This window comes from Delphinapterus leucas, chromosome 4 (genome assembly GCF_059928025.1).
Source record: "Delphinapterus leucas isolate spDelLeu-1000000601 "Yukka" chromosome 4, BTC_Dleu_Yukka2, whole genome shotgun sequence".
NCBI classification, from domain to species: domain Eukaryota; kingdom Metazoa; phylum Chordata; class Mammalia; order Artiodactyla; family Monodontidae; genus Delphinapterus; species Delphinapterus leucas.
This window is the reverse complement of record NC_143132.1, coordinates 66328528-66352107: the sequence shown is the minus strand read 5'-3', so window position 1 is coordinate 66352107 and position 23580 is coordinate 66328528. Positions and strand designations below refer to the sequence as shown.

General features: G+C 41.3%; 1 protein-coding gene across 1 annotated transcript in view; it reads left to right on the top strand.

Moving 5' to 3' along the window:
- The first annotated feature begins 150 nt into the window (after window positions 1–150).
- GPR156 (G protein-coupled receptor 156) overlaps window positions 151–23580 on the top strand; it is a 100349-nt gene continuing 76919 nt past the window's right edge. Inside the window, exon 1 of the mRNA XM_089910579.1 lies at window positions 151–381. The gene's annotated coding sequence lies outside the window, so the exon portion shown is untranslated. The remainder of the gene's footprint in view (window positions 382–23580) is intronic.

Below are 23580 nucleotides of genomic sequence, written 5' to 3'. Positions count from 1 at the left end.
CCGAGCCGTACGGGACCATACGGGGCCATACGGGGCCATAGGGGGCCGACCCGCCCTCCCGGCCACAGCGCCGGGTCCGGCGAGGCGCGCGGGGCGGTGCCAGGGGAGGGGCAGGAGGCCCGGCCCCGCCCTAGCCGGCCAGGGGCGGCCCCGAAGGCACCGTACGCCCAGTGCGGATCTCAGGGCCCCGCGCCGCCGTCCCGCCGCCTCAGCGCCCGCCTCCCGGCTCCTGGCTCGGAGATGGGCGCGGCGCCCTTTGGTGCTGCCCCCGCCCCTCCCCGTCCCTTCCGGCCCCGCGAACCCGCGAGAGACCCGGGCACCGCGGGCGTCCCGCCGCCGGCCGCGGGCTTGGCGCTCCTCGGCGGTCCGGGACCTGGTGAGGTGAGCAGCGCGCCCTGGAGGATCCCAAATTCGGGAGTTTGCAGGACCTCTCTGTGGACACGATATATCCACAAAACATTAAACACTTAAATTCTAATGTGGAAAGGGGGAAAGGGCGTTCTCTCCTCTCCAGAATCTGGGCAGCTTCTTTGGAAACGGTAAAGAAACTATCTTAGAAATTGGAGGTGAGCCGGGGTCCCTGACCAGTGATGCCCGTGGCAGCTTCCTGAGAAGAGAAGGGTTACTGGTATTTGTCGGGAAGAGGGGCTGCGGCTGTTTGTTTTGTTAAACGAACGACAGTCTGCTGAATCGGAGGGATCCGGGAACAGCGTGTAGACCTCCCAGAGCCTCCTCACCGAGCTTGTCCCCAAACCTGCCTGGTGGCGGAGGGCGGGGGCACGTGCACCCCAGGGTGCCGGGTGGCGGATAGGGTGGACTCCCTCACGGGCACTGTGAGGTCCTGAACAGAGGAAGTTTTATTGTACTGCGGTCTGTCGAACTGCCTTGTTCTGGGCAGAGGAGAGTCGCCCGGGAGCTGCCGCATCCTTGTAGCTCTCTCCGAAACTAGAGGCCACTTGTTAGAACTTGGATGGTGTTATGTCTAGTTATACGTGCTACGCTGCGGAATATGAACCGTGAGGTTTTTCTTTAAAATTGAGATTTGTTGTTAACATTTTCGAATAGGAATCTGTGGGGGAGAGACGTCATTACTTGCTCTCTTACTCTTCCCTTTGTTGGTTTCCTAGGTACATGCGTGCATGAATAATAGGAAAATTATGTCCTAGCCTATAATGAAATGTCTTTGCTGGTGTAGTCCTTTAACCAGGATATGGAGGGCAACATTAAATTATTGCACCCCTAAGTGAAAGATTTTCAGGTGGGGGTTAAAAGCTGGGAAATTTGTTGATATAATTGTATGAGGCAGCAAGGCCTGCAAAGGAAAACTAATTTTTCTCCACCAATGGCTAAATGCAGCATAGAAGGCCTCCCTGCAGGCTGGGTAGCAGCCAGGCTTGCAAAACAGTAGCTTCTTCCCCTGCTGCAGTTGTAGCAAATGTGTAAATGGCTAAATAAATGGAGATAAATGGCTGAGGAAGTGGTTGTACATAGTGTAAGGCAGTTTGAGTCTGGAGAAGAAAATGCCTTGGCAGGCTTTGCTTGAGTCAGGGATCTCTTGGGAGAGGACTGGTGCCTCTCTGGTCCCCATTTTGCCAACCTAATTCCACTTCAGGGCCACCACTGTCTCTGGAGTGCTCCCTGTATTCCCCTTTCTCTTCCCCCTCCAGCTTTTAGCTTTTCCCTGTTCCCCAGTAAAGGCTAGCAATGAGCTTGGCAGAGGCAGAGTTATGGTGACCTGGGGATAGAGAACTTCCAAGTCTGGTGAAAGTAGAGTTGTGGCCTAGGGGAGACTCGGGGTGGGTGGGGTGAAGCAACTTCCAGCCTAGACTTCCAGCCTAGAAGGCTCTCAAAAGAGTGGGAGGGTAATGATGGAGGGAAAGAGATTCTCTGGGGAGGACAGTAGGTGCTTGACAGTTTGTTTCCTGCTGAGGGTTTTACTATTTCCTTTTTGTTGTTTGACCATAAGGGCATTTCCAGATGGAGTTGGGGGAGTATAGAACTTCTCTGAAAAGTCCCTCCTTTTCCCAAATTTGTATTTCTTTCAACTCCTTTGTAGGTTTTCAGAGAGTAAGTGAGGGCAGGGGGAGAGAGAAGAAAGAAGCACTGAGGCTCTGCCTTTCCACAGAGACAATGGAACGTGGACTGACTTGGGCCCAGAAGGTGGATTTGAAAGTTGAAAAGAATGTTCCACATTTAGTTAAAAATCAGAGCCTTTATTTTGCGGAAGGGCATTGAGAACCATAACACTTACCTTTAGTTACTGATGAGTTTTGCCTGATAAAGGATCCAAGTTCCTACCTCTCTTTTTTTTTCTCCAGCATTTTATTGTGAAAAATTTCAGACGTACAGAACTCGAATCAGAAGGCAGTTAAGAAATAGATGAGTGAAAGATATTGACATTTCGGGGTGGGGGGGGATCTTATTCTTCTGACTCTTCCCTAAGAATCCTAGGCACATCTCTTCATTGCTTCCTTTTTCCCCATTCTTAAAACATCAGTTGGATGGTCTCACTCCCCTGCTTAACACCCTCCAATGGAATAAAATCCCTCACACTTGGAAGAAAATCCAACTCTCTACCAGGACTTAGCAAAGCCCTATGTGATCTGGCCTCTTTGCCCTTCTGTTCTGTCACTCTCCCCTCACTTTACTGTCTTCCTTGCTTTTCTTTGCCTGAACGCTCTTCCCTCAATACTGGCAGTGCTTCTTTCCTCAGTTCATTTAGGGCTCTTTTCAAATGTGACCTCCTGCATCAGGTCTTCTTGACCACCTGATCCCAAACCGCACTTTGTCACTCCCTGTCCTCTGACCCTGCTTTAGCTTTCTTCACTGTACTTACCATTACCCAGCATTAAATAGTATATCTGTTTCTTTATTAATCATCCATATAGCCCCCACTCAAATGTAAGCTTCAGTAAGGACAAGAAATTTTTTGTTTTATTCATGGCTATGTTCCTGTTTGGCATATTGTAGGCAATTAATAAATAATTGTTGAACTAATTAGATAATTAAATGACACAGACAAGACATTGCCTCCCATAAGGGTTACAGAACCCTTGGTAAAATATTAGAAGTCCTTGTAAGTAATTCAGGTTAATCAATATTTTATAGGTAAATGGTGATCCTAGAGATCAGTGGCCACTCTTATCTCCACAGTGCTTTGAAGCTGAATCCTGTGTTAGAAGCTGGGCTAGTTTTGACAAACCCTTATCCCAAACAAGATACAAAAAATTTCAATCCTAGAAATTTACCCCTTGCTCCTTTCTAGTTACTCCCAATCCCCAGAAGCAACTTTTGTTATGATTTCTTTTATCATAGATTAGTCTTGCTGGTTCCTGAACATATAAACGCATTCACACAGTATGTACTTTTGTGTCTGGCTTCTTTTTGCTTGGCACAATGTCTGTGAGATTCAGCCATGTGGTTGAGTATAAAAGTTGTTTATTTTTATTTCAAGATAGTATTCCACAATATGAATATCTACCTTCTATTTATCCATTCTCTTATTGATGGACACTTGGGTTGTTTCCAGTTTGGAGCTATTTTGAATAAAGCTGCCATGAACATTCTTATAGAGTCTGCCTCATTTTGGCTTCTATGTACTTCTTTGAAAATCTTTGTGCCACCAGTGCTGAGAGAAGTATGGCAAGGTTATGGTGGCTATGACCGATGTGGCAGCCTGCCTGCAGCCCAACAGTGCTCTTCCTAGACAGCCCCACTGGGTGCTGACTTCCACTGCAGAGGGAAAGCACTTGGAAAAGGAGTGGGCAGGCAAACTGGGGAGCCCTCCGGTGCACTTTCAGTGTTTCTAGATCCTTAAAAGAGACTGTAGAATGCCTGCCGCCATTGCTGTTGTATTCACCTCCTCCTCTCAGCTCCCCATCCCAGTACAAGTTGACTCTAATTAGCCATCGAGCATTCTGTTCTCGCGGGGTTTAAATATTTATGAGTAAGAGTCTTGTTCAGAGCCTGATAAAATATTTATGTGTTTCCATGGGGCATTGGTTTCCATCTAGACTTCTCAAGGCGTTTTTTTGGAGACACTTGTCATAATTATGAGCTGCTCAGACAGAGATAGATGATACAGCCAGAGAACATTGGTAATACTGAACCCACCTTGCTTTCTAGGGATGGGGACAAATGAGGCTTCAGAAGAATGAGCATTCATAATATCTGGATGGGGAGAAAGACTGACAACAATGACTTGGGAAAAGCAGGGCCTGTTAATGGAGTGCCCCTGAGGGTGTGAGTCCAGAGGGGATGGTGGAAAAGAGCTTGTCAGTGTGAGGAGGGATTAATTAAGATGGAATGCATTCGTTCCAAATAGAAGAATAAAGAAATCAGCCTTTAAAGGACACAGTTCCTTTGACAGCAATGTAGACAAGGCCTGTATAAGGCAGCTGTGCTGAGTGCTATAATTATCACACCTGCTATGAAAATATGGGAGAAGGAGTGGAGACTAGCCAGCGTTTCCAGGGGTGGGGGGGCCGGGGGAGAAAACTAGCTATTTCAGGAGGAGTTGTTATTTTCATCCAAGGAAGAAGTGCCTTTTGAGTCAAATTTTGAAGGAGGTGTGGCTCTCTGACTGGCAGCTGTGGTGTGGAAGGGCATTTCCAGACAGACAGAGTAACTTAAGCAGACATTTGAGTCAGGGCCAAAGTGCTGGTGTGGCTTTGAGTGAGGTGAAGACGGGGGTCAGAGAGGGGTAGGGCAGGTTGCAGTAAGTGGTAGAGCAAGAGAGCTAAAGGCCAATGGTAAAGGACACAGGGGCCTGGACTTTAGTCTGTTCGTTGTAGGGAGCCATGTAACTTTTGATTGGGTCGGATTTTGAGCAATTCTTGGGCAGTGCCTCCAGCCCAAGCAAGGCCTTGAGGTCTGTTTATGTCCAAGGCACTTCCAGAATATTCTCCTGTATCCAATCCAGTCTAGAGACTTTGTACAATCTACTCTAAGGGATGTAAACAAGAGGAGGTCAGATTCATTCAGTATACTCCTGGGATTAACCAGAGACAGATCTCACCCATCACACACATACTCAGAATGTTCCAAGTCAAACTGAATTCATGGGCTGTATGCTGCATCCTCTGATCTCTTTCATGGCCACTTTGCCTCAATGGGAGGGAATTGAGAGGGTCTAAGTACCCTTTTATCACCTGAACCTATATCTGGGTCAGTATACTTCAGGCTGGGTTGCCAAGCAACAGAGGACCAAGCGATGAGGCCGGCAGACCATCTCTGCAAGATTAAGGCCTGCTTCAACCCGGTTCCTGGGCTGTGACTAGAGAGGCAACTGGCAGTAGAGGGTTGAGGCCATGCAGATTGACAAACCATAAACAGGACTGCTCGGCCACCTTCCACATGTGTTCTCCTGTCAGATCACAGATTCCTATTCAAAAGTGCCTCAGGATGTTTATTTTTAATCCACAATAAAAATAAGGAGGTCAGGAGGGGTGTGAAACCTCTTGGTCATCTCCACTTTATGGTGTTTGTGATGAGGAAGAGAGAATTGCAGACGTGATGGTCTGGGGATAGTCAGTCTTCAGTGCTGTGGTGAGGAACTTTGCATATGTGTAGATTAGCTGGAGAGCTCTGGAGTTCTGATGGGGAGAAGCGATTTCTTGGTGTGAGGACAGAATAAGGCATGGGAGGACCTCTTAGAGAAACTTCATGATTCTACCCAGGACCTTGCTATTTGGAACTGCTCTCTTGCTGCTGTGGGTACCTGTTCTAGAGTGACATTGGGAACACCCAAGAAAGAATTCTCTGAGCCTTCCCACTGCCGTCTGTCTATGCTGCAATGTCAGACTATCAGTTAGCACTGTCAGCTCATCATCCTGATTTTCCAAGGGTGATTGGGGACACCTTGGGAGAGGAGGCAGAAGCGAAAGTCTTAACTAGGGAAATGGCAAGACTCCGGACCAACAACGTCCTTCTTGGTTCTTATTTAAGACATTCCTGATTTTTTGCATGAAGTGGAATCTTCCAAGGGCCACATTAGCTGTAGCATTTCCTCTGAACAGGTGAACAATGTACATCCTTAATTGAGTGCCTTTTCCAAATGGACATTTCAGTAATTCTGTGTTGTGCCCTAGCTGGTGATGGTTGCCTGCTTTTGGATGCTGTTTAGATAAACCCAGGAGATTGGAGTAAAGAGGAAGCAGGAAAGATGATGGCAGGAGACAGGAAAGGGAAGAGAGTAGTGACCTGCTGGGGTCCTAGGCAGCCAGTTATCTGCAGGTGAAAGACTGGGATGAAAGAACATCAAATAACCACCCATGGGAATCTTTATGTGCAAATATTGCTGCCTTCCAAGGCAGCTGTGAGGAGAAAAGAAGGGTGGAGACATGAGGCTGCTTTCAGTCAGTTTGAGGAATATTAATACAGGCTTGACACACCAGAACACATAGCTACACCACAACCGTGCAGATCCCAGCAGTAATACAGTGTCCAAACCCCCTTCGCGCTTCCATCACATTCTCTCATATTCATTCATAATATTAGTTATGTATGTGAGACATTTCAGCTGTACTTGCAAAGATACACAAATGCAGACTGACTTTATAAAGTAAGTATAAAGATAAGAAGAAACTATTCTAAAATATTACCAGCAGTGGGATTATAAATGATTCCTTTTCTTTTTTTTTAAACTTATCCCTATTTTCCGTGATTGCTGTTATAAGTATGGATTTCTATGATAGTCAGCAAAACATTAAGTAAAAAAATCTTTTAAGGGTCTAAGTAGGGAGAAAGAAGAAGAGGCATAGATGGAGGACAGTAGGATTGTACAAGAATAGAAAAAAAAATGTTGGAAGATGAATGAACAAAAAAGTTAATTCTTTTCAGGCTGCTAACTTCTGCATATTTTTTTGTTCATTATTGAATATCATATCTCCTGCCCCCTGCCCCAAGGATCTGGAAGCTTCTATTAGCATGAAACCAAATTGCAAATACTCAGCCAAGTGTCATACCTCCAAGGCCTTAATGCAATCCTGTGGGTGACAATTGGAAATCCCACAACTGGCTTACAGATGTCGACCAAGGTGCTAACATAGAACACTTCAACCTGGGCGGCAGCATCTTTTCCACAGAGTTTAATATTTATTCCTGCAATGGCCGGGCCAGCCTTGTGCATCTCATCTCTGGAATATGGAACAGGGACCAACAAAAGCTGTCTGTAGTTGGAGTAATGGGATTTTCCCAGACAAAACCCTGTTCTATTCTCATCCACGCCTCTGCCTGCTGCTCAATGGCTCAGGCAACCCCTTGGGAAGGTCTGCAGCTGAGCCTTTGGAGAGGTAGATGTAGTTTTCATTTCACAACCACTGGCCTTTTCTAGAGGCACTTTCGAGTCTGTGCTTTAATTGGCTTCTACTAAGGGACACGTGGTGAGGCCTCTGTCCGGGAGCAGAAGTTGCTGTCTACCTTTACCCACCAGGATCAATTTAAAGCAAATGCCAGAGAACTATATACCCCACTGAACTCTGGGGTCTGGCATTACTCGTAATATTACAGTCTCAATAAATCCTTTTTATATTTTTAATTTATTACTTTTTTAAATTATAAAAGTAATACACACTCATTATAACAAGTCTAGTAAATAGCAGTATAGAAAGAAAATGTTACTAATCTCCACCTACTTTCCTTTCCATCTTCCTGACAAAACCACTTCTTCACCCCTTTTCTACTTTCAAACAAACATAGGTAGAGTTATTTTCTATTTCATATGTAAATGGGATCATATAATACAAATTATTCTGTTTCATTTTATTATATTCCTTTATTCATTTATAGTATTCCTCTGCAGAAAAGTTCCGTAATTTTTCCCATTATTTTTGTATTGATAGATATTCTGCATTTTCCTCCAGTGTTTTTTTGTTTTGTTTTTTTATACAACAAACTATGCCACAGTAAACATTCTACATATATCCTTACATTTTGGTTTTTATTTCCATAGGAAAATCCCCCAAATTGGCATTTCTGGGTCAAAGGGAACATATACAATTTTACTGCTCACTGTGGGTTTCCCCTACAGCAGTTGTTTCCCTCCCTCCTTCTGTCTTGCTCTCCCCTCTCCCGCCGCCTTTCTCCAGGGGAGCCTGTGTATTTAGGCAGGAGAGCCCTGCAGTGAGACCTCATCCTTGCCAAGTGTGGATTATATCAGCTCAGTGGGGAGCAGGGTCTGCAGTGTCTTGGTTGCATTGTGTCTCTATTGCTTCTGGTTGGCCAGACTGTTTACAATTCCCCTCACTCATTTATTCCATGCTGAGGAATTACACATGGTCTTCATCTGTGGCAGGAGCAGCATGATCAGTGGGGAGGGGGCCGCTTTCAGAGAGAATAAGCTGTTACAATGCATTCTCACAACGCGGTATCTGCTAATGTTTTTGTTATGTTCTTCCCTTAATAGTTGGATTGAGAAAAGTTCTTTGATTCCATCCCGGTCTTCTCCCTCTATTTTGAGGGATTTGGGATCTGGGGATTTTTATGAGTATATAGTCAATCAACTACAATTGATTACTTGACATGAGGATAATTAGTTGAAAAGGTAGGGGTCTCGGAGCTTAAGGATCAGTGCCAAGCAACAGATGCGAACATTTTTAAACAAATGATTTTACTCAACCTGGTATTAGTAGTGAGCTTCCCAGGACTACTTGGCTTTCATTTTTATTTTTGCTCTTGTTTGCATGTAAAAATTCAGTCTAGCCCATAAGACTGGAGAGGAGTGGGATTCCTCACCATACCAGGGCTGGAGAAAATATCAGAGAAGCATTAAGGGAAGCTGGTGAGCATGAACAAGTGAAATATAAATGGTGAACTGACAAGGTAGCAAGAAGTATGAGATTTTTAAATCCTCAGCTGAAGGCTGCTGTGTAGGCCTGTGAGTTCATGGACACCCTATGGAAATCTGTGATCTCTAATCTATATTACAAACCCAGTTGTGATTCTGTGTTCAGAATGCAAACATAAGCCAAGTGGAGGGAATAAAATCATGAAGTCCTATGGCAGACATTTTGCTGTTGGCTTCTATAACACATGCTGCAGTTTTTGCTCAGTAGCTTTGAAATGGATTTTTATGTCCTAGATTGAAAACTAAAGAAAGAAATGAAAACCAGAGTAGAAGTTATTGTGATTAATTTCTAAGGAGAAATTTTAACTTTAGGTTGGACATATGTAAACCTGAAGCATAAGCATCATCTTTTGTGTTCATACTTTTAACATCAACTTTTATTTTCAAGTATGCACTGATGGAGTAATAATGGTAGTTAAACCAGTCCCTATTATAGGTTTGTCTCTTATAACTTAGGGATTCTATAATGTATCTGAACTGGTCTCACAGGCAATAGTAAGGATAGTTATGTCGTATACTGTTTGCACTGTGATTTGCATCTGTAAAGATTATCTTTAAACAGTTTGGTCTTGACAGTAAAAAAAATTTAAGGTTAAACATATTACAAGACTTGAAGCATCTGCTTCTGGCCATAACGGTCTACCTGGTAGTAGACAATTGCTCCCAGAGGGGACATCTAGAAAAGCTGGATTTCAAAAATCTATTTGAAGGCGTAAAAGACCTACCAAGGCAGCCAGTGCTTGAGAGCTAAGACCTTAGAAAGAAGAGAAATTCATTGAGTGCCCTACATTCTAGGTTGCATTTTTCCTTGAGACATTTACCATTTAGTAAGTAGCATGTGTGGAGAAGCTAAGAACCCAAGCAAAAAGCAGCTGCTAAGACTCAGAGAAGCTGAGCAGAACATTCTGCAGCCTGATAGGGCTGGGGAAGGAAAAAAGGGGCAATTCAAGGATACTAAGTGAGCCGGGACGTAAGAGGCCATGCTCATGGAAAGAAAAGAGGCACAGAGGAATCAGCCCGATAAGTTTGAACCATTTTCCTTATAAGTCATTCACCAATGTATAAGTAGCACAGACCAAGAGGTAAGAAAGCCAAACAGAAAGCAGGTGCTGAAAAGCTAAGGTAACCAGAGCTATTACAGTCTTACTGTGCTGGGGAGATTAAAATGGGAGTGTTAGGCCCACCAAAGTGGAAGGGCCTGAAAAACACTGCAACAGTTAATTTTATGTGTCTATTTGTGTTGGCCACAGGATGACCAGATATCTGGTTAAACATTATTTTGGGGTGTATCTGTGGGGTGTTTCTGGAAGAGATTAGCAGTTGAATTAGGGAACTAAGTAAAGCAGTTGGCCTTCCTCAATGTGGATGGACATCACCCAGTCTGTTGAAGGCCTGCATAGAGCAAAATGGCTGAGCAAGGTTGAAATTTCTCTGCCTGACTACTGAGCTGGGACATCGATCTTCTCTTGCCCTTGGCACTCCTGGTTTTTAGGCTTTCGGACACAGACTGGCACCTACACCATCAGCTCTCTGGCTCTCAGGCCTTTGAACTACACCACTGGCTTTCCTGTGTCTCCAGCTTGTGGATGACAGATCATGGGACTTCTCAGCCTTCATAATTAATTGTGTGAGCCAGAACCTTGTAATAAATCTTTTTAATTTATATATAAAATATTACTTCTGTTTCTCTGGAGGACCCTGACTAGTACAAATACCCTAAGCTTTTGGTTGGGACTCCTGAAGGACTGTGCCTGAGGAGTTAGCCCAGAAATAGACCTGATCTTATAAACAATTGAAATCCAGTCCCCAATCAGATTAGCCACTGACTGGATTAACATGATCAGTTTTGGCTCCGGCCGGAGTGGGCGCAGGAGCGTGGGGGCCGCGGTGGGTGGCCCGGTGGCCTTCTCGCACAACCCCCAACCCCCTCGCCCGGCCCCTCGGCCGGAGCCCTCCAGGAAACCTCTGTTTTTTGCTCTGAAGGCCTTCAACTGATTGGATGTGGCCCACCCACATTGTGGAAGGCAAACCCTATCAAACCGTGTGTCCTTGCACTGCACTCATTTAATGACCTTGCCCTTTGTTGCAGCATGCAGGATCTAGTTCCCGGACCAGGGATTGAACCCCGGTCCCCTGAATTGGGAGCACGGAGTCTTAACCACTGGACCACCCTATTCTTGTTTTTAAATACGGTCCCCTCCCTCTCTCAATGGAAGATAAGCTTGGAGCAAAGGTGTCCAGTAGAAATGTTCTCAAAAATCCTGGGCATGTTCTCAAAACACTTTTTTTAAAACAGCTATTTAATTGCCACTGTACTACCAAGGATTAAATCAGTTTTTTACTTTGCTTCTTCACAATGTTTTCCTTATAAAAAATTTAAGTAAGTAAATGACTGCCAGGTGGAGAAAACTGTCTGCTAAAGAATTGTATAAAGGCATCATAATGGCAGTATAAAAGAGTTGATCTTGGAATCAAGGCCTTGGGTTCATGTTATAGCGTCTGCTACTTTCTAGCCATATGACAGTGATTTTATCTCTCTGGTTCTACAAAGTGGCCATACTTCATGTTACTTCTTGTGACGGCAAGAAAAATAGACCACAGGGTGTGAAGGGTTACAGTTAGTCCTCTGGTAGTTCTCTGGTTTCACAAGTCTTTTCTAAAGTTCTTAGAATGATTAGTAGGAGGTAATATTCATGTAATACCACCAGCACTGTGCCTGCTTAATAGAAGACACTCAATTATTTCTTGAGTGGAGTTAGTTTCAGTTGATACTATACCCTTTAAATTTGAAAAAAGCCAACTTATTTTACCATATACACAATTGTTTACTGTTAAAAGTGTTTAAATTAATTGTACCTTTGGTTACATGTTGAAAAACAGAACTGAAATGTTAAGTGGTGACCAAGTAATTATACTTCCATCATGCTAATGTTGTAGGGAAGAATAAAGAAAAATCAAACAGCAAAGGCATACCCAATAATTAAGTTGCACAATTAAAGGTTAATATTTTCTCAACACAGAAATGCAGGTTTCTACTTCATCCTACTCTCTTACAGTTAATCTTTGATAACTCGAGACACACTGAAAATATTAAAGCCAACTAGGTCTTAACTGATTACATTTTCCTTAGTAAAGGTGGAAGTGTAGAAAATTATTCTTAGTACTACTGATACAAATAAAATTGGCTGGTTATTAGATGCCTTTCAGTGTAGTGGTTATGGTATATGAAGCTCTCTTGCCAATGAAAGTTTTGTCCAAATCACTTCCTAGTTGCCTCAAAATCCCCCACTTGTTAAGTTCTCCTTTCCCTATTCTCACTGGTTTTCTACCTTCCTACCTTTTTACGAAATAAACATTTTCTTCCAACTAAAAAAAAAAAAAAGATAGGGGCTTCCCTTGTGGCGCAGTGGTTGAGAGTCCGCCTGCCAATGCAGGGGACACGGGTTTATGCCCCGGTCCGGGAAGATCCCACATGCCGCAGAGTGGCTAGGCCCGTGAGCCATGGCCGCTGAGCCTGCGCGTCTGGAGCCTGTGCTCCGCAACGGGAGAGACCACAACAGTGAGAGGCCCGCATACCGCAAAAAAAAAAAGATAATCAGTTTTATTCTAACACCCTAACAGAAGCTAAAAAACATATCCTTTGGAAAAGAGAAAATGATCCAGAGCTTCTGTATTCTTAACATATGGTCTCTGATATTAAGTGAAATAAAACAAAACAAAACAAAAGGGGGCATACCAAAATATTCTTTCCAGAATACGGTGCAGAAAGGGAGAATGTAGAGTCCCTGAGCTGAGAAGACAGTTTCAAGTCTAGGGAGACCAAAGGCAGCTGGAGTTTGCAAAACGGAGTATTGAAGAGGAGAAAGCTGCTCAGAGAGAACTCCAGAGATTCTCACAGAGTATACCTCAAGTACAAAGCTGAGTACTAATGAGCACATGAGTGTGAGGAAGCTACCTAGGGAGGGAAGAAGAACCACTCAAAAGGATTAGAGGAACCAGTACTTGCCAGTCACACAGGGCTGGGAATAGAGATTTCATCAGGAAAAAGTGCAAGCAAAAAGACAATGGAACAACATCTTTAAAGTACTGGAAAGACAAAAAACAAAAAAACCCCTTCAACCTAGAATTCTATGCCGAGTGAAAATATCTTTCAAAACAAAGGCAAAAGACTTTTTCAGATATATAAAAGCTGAAAGAATTCTTTACTGGCAGATGTTCACTACAAGAAATGTTAAAGGAAGTGCTTTCAGCAGAAGGAAAATGATACAAGGAGGAAATATGGATATATACAAAAAAGTGAAGAGCACCAGACATGGTAACTACATGGGAAAATATGTAAGATTTTTATTATTTAAACTTCTTTTAAGTAAAATCGACAGTTTAAAGAAAAATAAAAACAATGTATTGTGGGGTTTATAACATATTTAAAAGGAAATGTATGACAATGACTGTACAGAGGCTGTTAGTGGAAACATGGAAATATATTCTTGGTCACATTCTTATACTACATGTGAAGTCATGTGATATCACTTGAAGGTAGACTGCAATAGGTTAAAGATGTATCTATAAACACAAAAACAGTCACAAAAAAGAAGTATAACTAATAAGCCAAAAGAGAGATAAAATGGAATCATAAAAAATACTCAATTCAGGGCTTCCCTGGTGGCACAGTGTTTGAGAGTCCGCCTGCCGTTGCAGGGGACACGGGTTCGTGCCCCGGTCCAGGAAGATCCCACATGCCGCGGAGCGGCTGGGCCCGTGAGCCATGGCCGCTGAGCCTGCATGTCTGGAGCCTGTGCTCTGCAACGGGAGAGGCCACAACAGTGAGAGGCCCGCGTACCGCAAAAAAAAAAATAAAAAAATAATTCACTTTAAAAAAGGCAAAAAAGGAGGAAAAGGGAAAGAAGAATAAAAAACAATACAATATGATACATTTAAACCTAAAAATACCAATATACCAATAACTACTTTAGATATAAAGGATCTCAACACCTCAACTAAAAGGCAGGAATTTCCAGATAGGATAAAAAAGCAAAGCTAATTATATACTATGTATAAGAAACAGACTTTACATATCAAGACAAAAATAAAAGGGTGGAAACGTTTAACCGTGTTAACACCAATCAAAATATAGATGAGTAGCAATATTAGTATCAGATAAAGTAGATCGCAGAGCAAAGAATATTATACACCTAATCACAGAGCTCCAAAATACATGAAGTAGAGATGATATGACTTCAAGGAGAAGTAGACAAATCCATAATTGTGGTCCAAAATTTCGTTAGCTTTCTTTAATGCATGTAGCAAGAAGACAAAATAATTAAGGATATAGAAGAAGGAAACAACATAATCAGCTCGACCTCATTGATCTAGATATAGAACTCTAGATATTGATATAGAGCATTTTACCTATTGACAGCAAAATATTCATTCATTTCAAGTACACACGGAACATTTATCAAGAGAGACCGTATTCTGGGCTGTAGGACAAGTCTCGATACAGTTAAAAGGATTCAAGTCATACAAAGTATGTTCTTGACCACAGTAGAATTAATTAAGAAATCAATAATAACAATCTTCAAGTATTTGAAAACAGTAATGCATTTCAAAATAGCTCTTCAGGCAAAGAAGAAATCAAAAGGGAAATGAGAAATTAGTTTGGACTGAATGGAAAGTTACATGTAAAAAGCAGTATAGGTGTACCTCATTTTATTGCATTTGGCAGATATTGAAGGTTTGTGGCCACCCTGCCTTGAGCAAGTCCATTGGTGCTATTTTTCCAATGGCATTTGCTCACTTAGTGTCTCTGTGTCACATTTTGGTAATTCTTGCAATATTTCAAACTTTTTCATTATTAGTATATTTGTTCTGGTGATCTGTGATCAGTGGTGTTTGATGTTACAATTGCAAAAAGAGTACATCTTGCTGAAGGTTCAGATGATGGTTAACATTTTTTTAGCAATAAAGTATTTTTAAATTAAGGTATATACGTTGGTTTTTTAAGACATAATGCTATTGCACACTCAGTTGACTATAGTATAATGTAAACATAACTTTTATATGTGCTGGGAAATCAAAAAATTCATTTGACTCACTTTGTTGTAATATTCACTTTATTGTCATAGTCTGGAACTGAACTCTCAGTATCTCTGAGGTATGCCTGTACTTAGGTGGAAATTTATAGTGCTGAGGACTTACAAGAAGAAAAGTCTCAATGTCCTCAACTTCCATCCCAAGCAACTAGAACAAAAAAGAGTAAATGAGACCCAAAGTAAGCAGAAGAAAGGAAATAATAAATATCAGAGCAGAAATCAATAAAATAGATACACAAAAAAGTAGAGAAAATCAAAGTGAATGCTGATTTATTGAGAATATCAATAAAATCAGTAAGCCTCTAGTGAGCCTGATCAAGATAAAAAGAGAACAGATACAATTTACTAACACCATGAATTAAAGAGGTGACAACACTACAAATTCTATAAATATTATAAACAGCTTTCTTCTAATAATTCCATCAACTTAGATGAAAAGAACAAATACCTTGAAAGACACAAACTACCAAAGTTTATTAAATATGTCTTAGAGTTCGTGAAAGCCCACATCTATTAAAGAAAAAGTCTTAGCAAACTAGAAGAGAATTTCCTTAACCTGATAAAGGGAATCTATGGAAAACCTACATGTAACATCATATTTAATAGTAAAAGACCTTGCTCCTAAGATCAAGAACGAGACAAAGATGTCCACTGTCACCAATTCTATTCAACACTGTTTGGAGGTCCTAGCCAGTGCAGTAAAGTAAGAAAAAGAAATGAAAGGCATCCAGTTTGGAAAGGAAGAAGTAAAACTGTCTTTATTTGCACAAGACCTGATCATCTATTTAGAATATTAAATGGAATCTACAGAAGAGCCACTAGAACTAATTAATGAGTTGAGCATAAAAATACAGTATCAATATACAGACATCATTTGTGCATATAAATACCAATGTTGAACAATCAAATTTGGAAGTTAAAAAATAATAGCATCAAAAATATGAAATACTCAGGGATAAATCTGATAAAAATTGTGCAAGACCTATATACTGAGAATTACAAAACCTTATTGAGAGAAATTTAAGAAGACCTAAATAAATGGAGAGATATACCTTGTTCATGGGTGCTATTGATTGAATGTTTATGTCCTCCCCAAAATTTATATGTTGAAATCTTGTCCTCAGTGTAATGGATTTGGAGACAGGGCCTTTGGGAGATGCTTAGGCCATGAGGGGGAAGCCTTCATGAATGAGATTAGTGCCCTTATAAAAAGAGGCCGGAGAGCTAGGTAGCTCTCTTTCCATCATGTTAGGATATAACAAGAAGTCAGCCATCTGCAGACTGGAAGAGGACTGTCACCAGACCATGATCATGCTGGCACCATTATCTTGAACTTCTAGTCTTCAGAACTGTGAGAAATAAATTTATGTTGTTTATAAGCCACTTAGTCTGTGGTATTTTGTTATAGCAGGTGGGCTGAAAGACAATGGGTTAGAAGGTTCAATATTGTTAAGATGTTAATTCTCTCCTAATTGATCTATAGATTCAATACAATCCCAATCAGAATCCCAGATGACCTTCTTGTAAAAATGATAACCTCACTTTAGAATTCATGGGAAAATGTGCAGTATCTAGAATAGCCAAAACAGCTTTCAAAAAAGGAACAAAGTTGGAGGATTATTGCTCTCTGTTCGTTATTTTGAATGCAAGAGTGTTTTCAGAGGTTTATGCATATGTCAAAACTTATCAAATTGACACTTTAAATATGTGCAGTTTATGGTGTATAATTTATACCTCAATAGAGCCGTTTATTTAAAAGCCTACTAGGAAAATGGGATAAAATACAAATACAAAATATTCTAAAATACCCCAAAAAACCCATAGGACAGATTGAGAAAGTAAAACAAATAGTAACATAATAGATTTTAACTCATTTATGTCAGTAATTATCTTAAGAATAAATAGAATACTACAGAACACATATACACTACCAAATATAAAATCGATAGCTAGTGGGAAACAGCCACATAGCACAGGGAGATCAGCTCGGTGCTTTGTGATCACCTGGAGGGGTGGGATAGGGAGGGTGGGAGGGAGACGCAAGAGGGAGGAGATATGGGGATATACATATATGTATGGCTAATTCACTTTGTTATAAAGCAGAAACTAACACACCATTGTAGAGCAATTATACTCCAATAAAGATGTTTAAAAAAAAGAACGAATAGAATACTCCAATTAAAAGACAAAGATTATTGTACTAGATAAAGAACATACATATTAAAAAGGATTATTAAAATGTTATAATTGGTGACAGAGTTTTTCATAGCCTTCATCTTTTTTTTTTTTTTTTTTTTTTTTTTTGTGGAACGCGGTCCTCTCACTGTTGTGGCCTCTCCCGTTGCAGAGCACAGACTCCGGACGCGCAGGCTCAGCGGCCATGGCTCACGGGCCTAGCCGCTCCGCAGCATGTGGGATCTTCCCGGACCGGGGCACAAACCCGTGTCCCCTGCATTGGCAGGCGGACTCTCAACCACTGCGCCACCAGGGAAGCCCAGCCTTCATCATTTTAATGCACCATGCTTTACTTGTGGGTAGCCACAAAGAAATGTTTGATTTATGAGACCAATATAAAGAGAAACCTTAATTAAAAAAATTTTTATCCCTAGCTTCACCTGAGTTGTGGTTTGAAATGAGCCTCTTCACTTGACATGAGTGGGGTTTGTAGGAGGGGTTAATGGGTGGGCTATGATTCCCCCCTCCTGATTCTGTATGTAAAGTATTACATATTTATATATGTTTTTCAGGAGAGGATCAGTAGTTTTCATCAGTATTTCATGTCCAAAAAACTATTTAAGAATCATGGTTTGAAGAATGAATAAATTGAGTGCTGCACTAGGTGTCTAATTTCTTTTCTTTTTTTTTTTATACAGCAGGTTTTTATTGGTTATCTGTTTTATACATATTAGCGTATATATGTCAATCCCAATCTCCCAGTTTATCCCCCCGACCCGCTTTCCCCCCTTGGTGTCCATATGTTTGTTCTCTATATCTGTCTCTATTTCTGCCTTGCAAGCTGGTTCATCTGTACCATTTTTCTAGATTCCACATGTATGCGTTAATATACAATATTTGTTTTTCTCCTTCTGACTTACTTCACTCTGTATGACAGTCTCTGGGTTCATCCACGTCTCTACAAATGACCCAATTTCGTTCCTTTTTATGGCTGAGTAATATTACATTATATATATGTACCACATCTTCTTTATACATTCGTCTGTCAATGGACATTGAGGTTGCTTCCATGACCTGTCTACTGTAAATAGTGCTGCAATGAACATTGGGGTGCATGTGTCTTTTTGAATTATGGTTTTCCCAGGGTATATGCCCAGTAGTGGGATTGCTGGCTCATATGGTAATTCTATTTTTAGTTTTTTAAGGAACCTCCATACTGTTATCCATAGTGGTTGTATCAATTTACATTCCCACCAACAGTGCAAGAGGGTTCCCTTTTCTCCACACCCTCTCCAGCATTTGATGTTTGTAGGTTTTCTGATGATGCTCATTCTAACTGGTGTGAGGTGATACCTCATTGTAGTTTTGATTAGCATTTCTCTAATAATTAGTGATGTTGAGCAGCTTTTCATGTGCTTCTTGGCCATCTGTATGTCTTCTTTGGAGAAATGTTTATTTAGGTCTTCTGCCCATTTTTTAATTGGGTTGTTCGTTTTTCTGATATTGCGCTGCATAAGCTGTTTATATATTTTGGAGATTAATCCTTTGTCCATTGATTTGTTTGTAAATAGTTTCTCCCATTCTGAGGGTTGTCTTAATGTCTTGTTTATAGTTTCCTTTGCTGTGCAAAAGCTTTTAAGTTTCATTTGGTCCCATTTGTTTATTTTTGTTTTTATTTCCATTACTCTAGAAGGTGGATCACAAACTATCTTGCTGTGATTTATGTCAAAGAGTGTTCTTCCTGTGTTTTCCTCTAAGAGTTTTACTGTGTCTGGTCTTACATTTAGGTCTTTATTCCATTTTGAGTTTATTTTTGTGTATGGTGTTAAGGAGTGTTCTAATTTCATTCTTTTACATGTAGCTGTCCAGTTTTCCCAGCACCACTTATTGAAGAGACTGTCTTTCTTCCATTGTATATTCTAGGTGTCTAATTTCTTAGTACCTCTCTGAAATTAATTTCTAGTGAATGATTCAAGTGATTTGATCTGTATGTATGTACATGAGCCTCATCACAGTAGCTTGGAGTAGCAAGTTAAAGGTTATTCCAAGGATTGTGTGGTTCCACACAATCTGATGAAAGCCTTATGTTTCCTTAAGCTAGACTCAGGTTCTCATGGAATGATTCTCAGATCAACAGGTGCAGCATCACCTGGGAACTTACTAGAAATGTACTTTCTCAGGCCCTACTGAATCAGAAACTCTGGCAGTAAAGGGCCTGCAATCAGTATTTTTTAAGGCATTCTCCAGGTGATTTTGATGTGCACTAAAGTTTGGTAACCACTGGGTTAAACTATTCTTAGAAAAGTCTATTTCGTACCCCCTGCTTTCAGGCCAAGTTAAGGACATTTTGATAAGGAAGTGGCTGCAGAATGAACAGTCCAGTGTCAATAGCTTATATTTTCCATCTCTTTATCCTCAAAGAGCCTGAATCACTGTCACACAGTGTCTTGGGTTGCACAGCAACACTGAGCAACAGTTCAGAGAAATCCAATGTCCAGATAAAACTGGAATTTGCAGACACAGCATGTGAGTTCACTCATAAAAATTCGAACCAGAAGACTTTTCAGGAATGAGTCCCATTAATTCCAAGGGCCTTGGATCACTGCTGCTTTCGAGGAGTAGAACATTGCTTCCTCAACAGACTGAACCTCAGGAACGAAGTGTTATTTACCTTTTTCTAGCTGTACGGCATCCTCACAAACATCCTTTAAAGAAGTACTCAGTATCACCATGGCTCCGTTGGCAAAGGTAGATTAATGAATTCACTCAGCCTATGTTCTGGGTATCCAACAGGACTGAGGTCTCAGCTATAGCAGCCTAAAACCTGAGCTGTCCAAAAGCAGCCTCTGAAACCTTCAAATGATCATTCTCTCTGGTCCTTCTGTTGCCTGAAGCTTGATTTGTCGTGACACCTTACTGTTTCGCTGATGAGAAATAGCACAGAGCACTTCACAGCAGTTCTCATTAAAGGAGGGCAGCCAAGTGGAATTCATTCTTGGCTCTTCATAATTTTCAAGTGAGAATTTTACTGCATATTAATGAACACTAATTGACATTTGTGACTGGTTTTTATGGAAATCATGCATATATAATTTGCATGATAGTACCTAAGTGCAACTCTGAGAAGTTGGTGAGGGTTTTTGTATGTTGCTGGAGTTTTTTGTTTTTTTGTGTGTTTAATTCCCAACTCCAATCCCTGGCAGTAGTGTGGAATATTCACATGTCTCTAGGATCCGTCTATAAGGCAGTAGTGGCTCACAGCCCAGTTCGTGTGGTTGTGCCAGTTTATACCTGAGAGTACAGAGGGTCACAAAACACATCAGGGCAGGCCTCTGAAAGTAGGAGATGCTCCCACAGTAGTCAGGGGGATTTTCCAGCCCTCCTTTAGAAATCAAATCTCCTGTTTCTGCTGAGTTATAGGAGTATCTCACTGTCCTGAGGATTGTTCCCAGGAGTATAGGACTCCTATCCTATATAATGTTTTCTAAACATCTCTGGGTTCACTTCACCAAATATGTACTGATCACCAGGCCCTGTGCTAGGTGGTAGAGCAAGACCACGTTGTCTTGTTCCCTGCTGCATCCCTAGGTCTTAGTGACCAGCCCATAATAGTTGGTCAGTCAACATTTATTGAATTAACGATCATGGTCTCTACCACCAGGGATCTATAATTCAGTATCCTTACAAAATCTGATTTTAAATACAATATAAAGACCGTTACTCTTCATGTTAGAAGAAACAATGATTTAGAACTTGGGATTCTGTTAGAAACTTTAGAGAAACAAGATAGATAACCTTGGCTATATGATCCAAGTATTTTGTATAGACGACCCTTCTCTATTGTGGAAATGAAAGAAGCCAATATTTATTGACGATCTAGTATATCAGTTCCATGTGCATGCATCCTGGACATCATATGATTTAATCATCAACAAAACCTGTGAGGTGTAGATAGTATTATCCTCATTTCACTGAGGAGGCAGCTAAGAATTGGAGAAGTTAAGGGACTAACCTAAGACACCACAGATATAAAATGATGGAGCTGAGAGTTAAATTCAGCCTGGGCTTTGTCCATTGCAGTATCACTCATTATACCCAATGGTCCTAGGATGTGTGAAATGAAGCCAAACTCCATGTACTGGGATGGAGGCTGAATTGACCCCGGGACCCTGACGTGTGCCCTGCGTTCAGTTGATCTACTGTTTACAGTAAACCTACTGCTTACAGCACTGTTGTTCAGATCCTGTGGGGGACCCACTCCAATAGACAGTCTGATTCACTTTAATTCTACCAAGCAGCCAGAAATATTTAAACACTGTAAGCAGAGGGAGAAGTCAGATTTCATAGAAGAAAATTTACAAGTAATATCAAATTAAAAGGTTGAGTATGGCCTTCTGTAATGTTGAACAAAAATGACCTACAGATTGCGGAAAAAATCACTGACTGTGCGCTGGGAAGCTCTGGAGAGGAGAGGCTTTAGAACACAGGGATTAGGAAAGAATGGTGGGATAATCCAAGAATTCATACAGAGCCCAAGGATCCGAAAGGTCCGTTTTCTCTAAGACTCACATTAAAGTGGTGAATCAAGTCCACTCTCCTTCACCCCACCCTGTCCTCTTCCCAACCCTGTCAAGGGACAGTGATTCCCTTCTGCTTCTAAACTCCCCTAAGAGGGATGTATTTGGAGCAGCTGTCTCTCCTCCCCTTGATCTTCCCTCCAGTGAATCAAGATTCCCTGCACGAGCCCTGCTCCAGGGTCCTGGGGATGATTATTCAGAAACCATGAAAGTATGTGGAAAACTTAACTGGAGGCACTTCAGAGGCTTTAAAAGAGAACTTTTATCATTTCTCCCTCTTTTATAAGGCAAATCTGAGGTTCTGAGAAGCAGATTAATTCAGTACACTTTACATTGTTGGGCAGAAAATGTACAAGTTCCAAAACTTATACTCTTCCAAGAGAATATTCTTTCCCCTTCCACAGTGTTCCTTTTTTCTCTCAGACCTCCTCCACAAACTTCTAACTACAGCCTTAGAGCTGTTACCCCTATGGCCCTGCTCTCTCCAGTTGCCTCCACTGGCCCTGCACACATTCTGTGTATTCACATCAAACTTGCCTTCCTGCTGGTCACTATTCCCATCCGGCACTCCCCTGTACACACACACACAGTCTCCATCTTCCCTTCCCCAAGCCCAGGCCTTTGCCCCAGATGTTTCAAGTGCGTGAAAGGCCAATCATAACTTCCTTTAAAGGACCTTTAAAGTAGTATAGAAAGAGCACTGAACTTGGGACACCAAGATTCTCTTCCTAGGCTCACCATGTGATCCCTGAACCTCCCAACCTCTGTGGGGCAGTTTTCTGACCCATAAAATGGAGACTGGACTTGATTATATCTGAGGTTGCTTCCATCTCCAATATTCTGTGACTTCACGTACTTTCCTGACTGAACTGTCTTGTTCATAGACACGCAGTACTTTTCCACCCTAATCTCATGCTCATCCTCTCTTAGAAAGAATTTACAACTGTAAGCCATCTTCTGTGTTGAGGATCTCTGTGGTGGGCGGTTGTTAGGGGAGGTTTAATCCCCTCCGCCCTGTGTGTACTTGTCTGCTGCCTCCACAAAGAGCAGTGTATGCTTAGGCAAGAGACATGAATTTTACTGTTAGTATAAGTGACCCATATGCAGCATGTTTGTAAATCTGCTACCAGAACATAACACAGTGCATTCAAAAACAATTAAAATGCATTTTACATTCCCTGCTGTTTATAATTATCCATGTATCTGCTGCCTATATTAACATAGTTAATGTGGAGGTAACAGTTGAGACAATACTAATGCCAGAAGGAACGTTAGCATCTAGTCAACGCTATTGGTGGTGGTTTGAATAGATATATTTTTTATTAATTTGCATGTGGTTCTGACTTACCTCTTCTTCATGGATAACCTGAGGCTGAGATACTTCAAACAATGTATCTGTTTGCTCACATTGGTAGAAACATTGGTATTACTTCAGCTGTCCCTTCTGCTTTTAATATAAAGCATGTATTGGGTTGAAAAATGAAGGAATAAGGAAATCCAGAAAAAAGGAAAATAGTCATAGGATAATAAAAGGAGCCAGAAATACCTAACACTGCACAGTTGCTATAAGTGAACCACATATTTGATTCCAAGCTTCCCAGCAGCCAAAAGAGAAAGAAATGTACTACTCATGACATGAAAATGTTCCAGAAAAAGACAACTTTTCCTGGTATTTGAAAGGAAGAGAAATTTCCACCATCTGTCCTCATGGAGGAGCCACTAAGTCAGTGTTGTAGACCACACCTTCGACAATATTTTACTAATGCCTACAATGCTAATTTTGTTCATTTATTCAATAATCATTTATTGCATGCCTACTATGTGTCATATATGTTTCAGTGCGTTACAGTTATTGTTCTTTTTGATGCTCAAATTATCCTGTCATTGACCA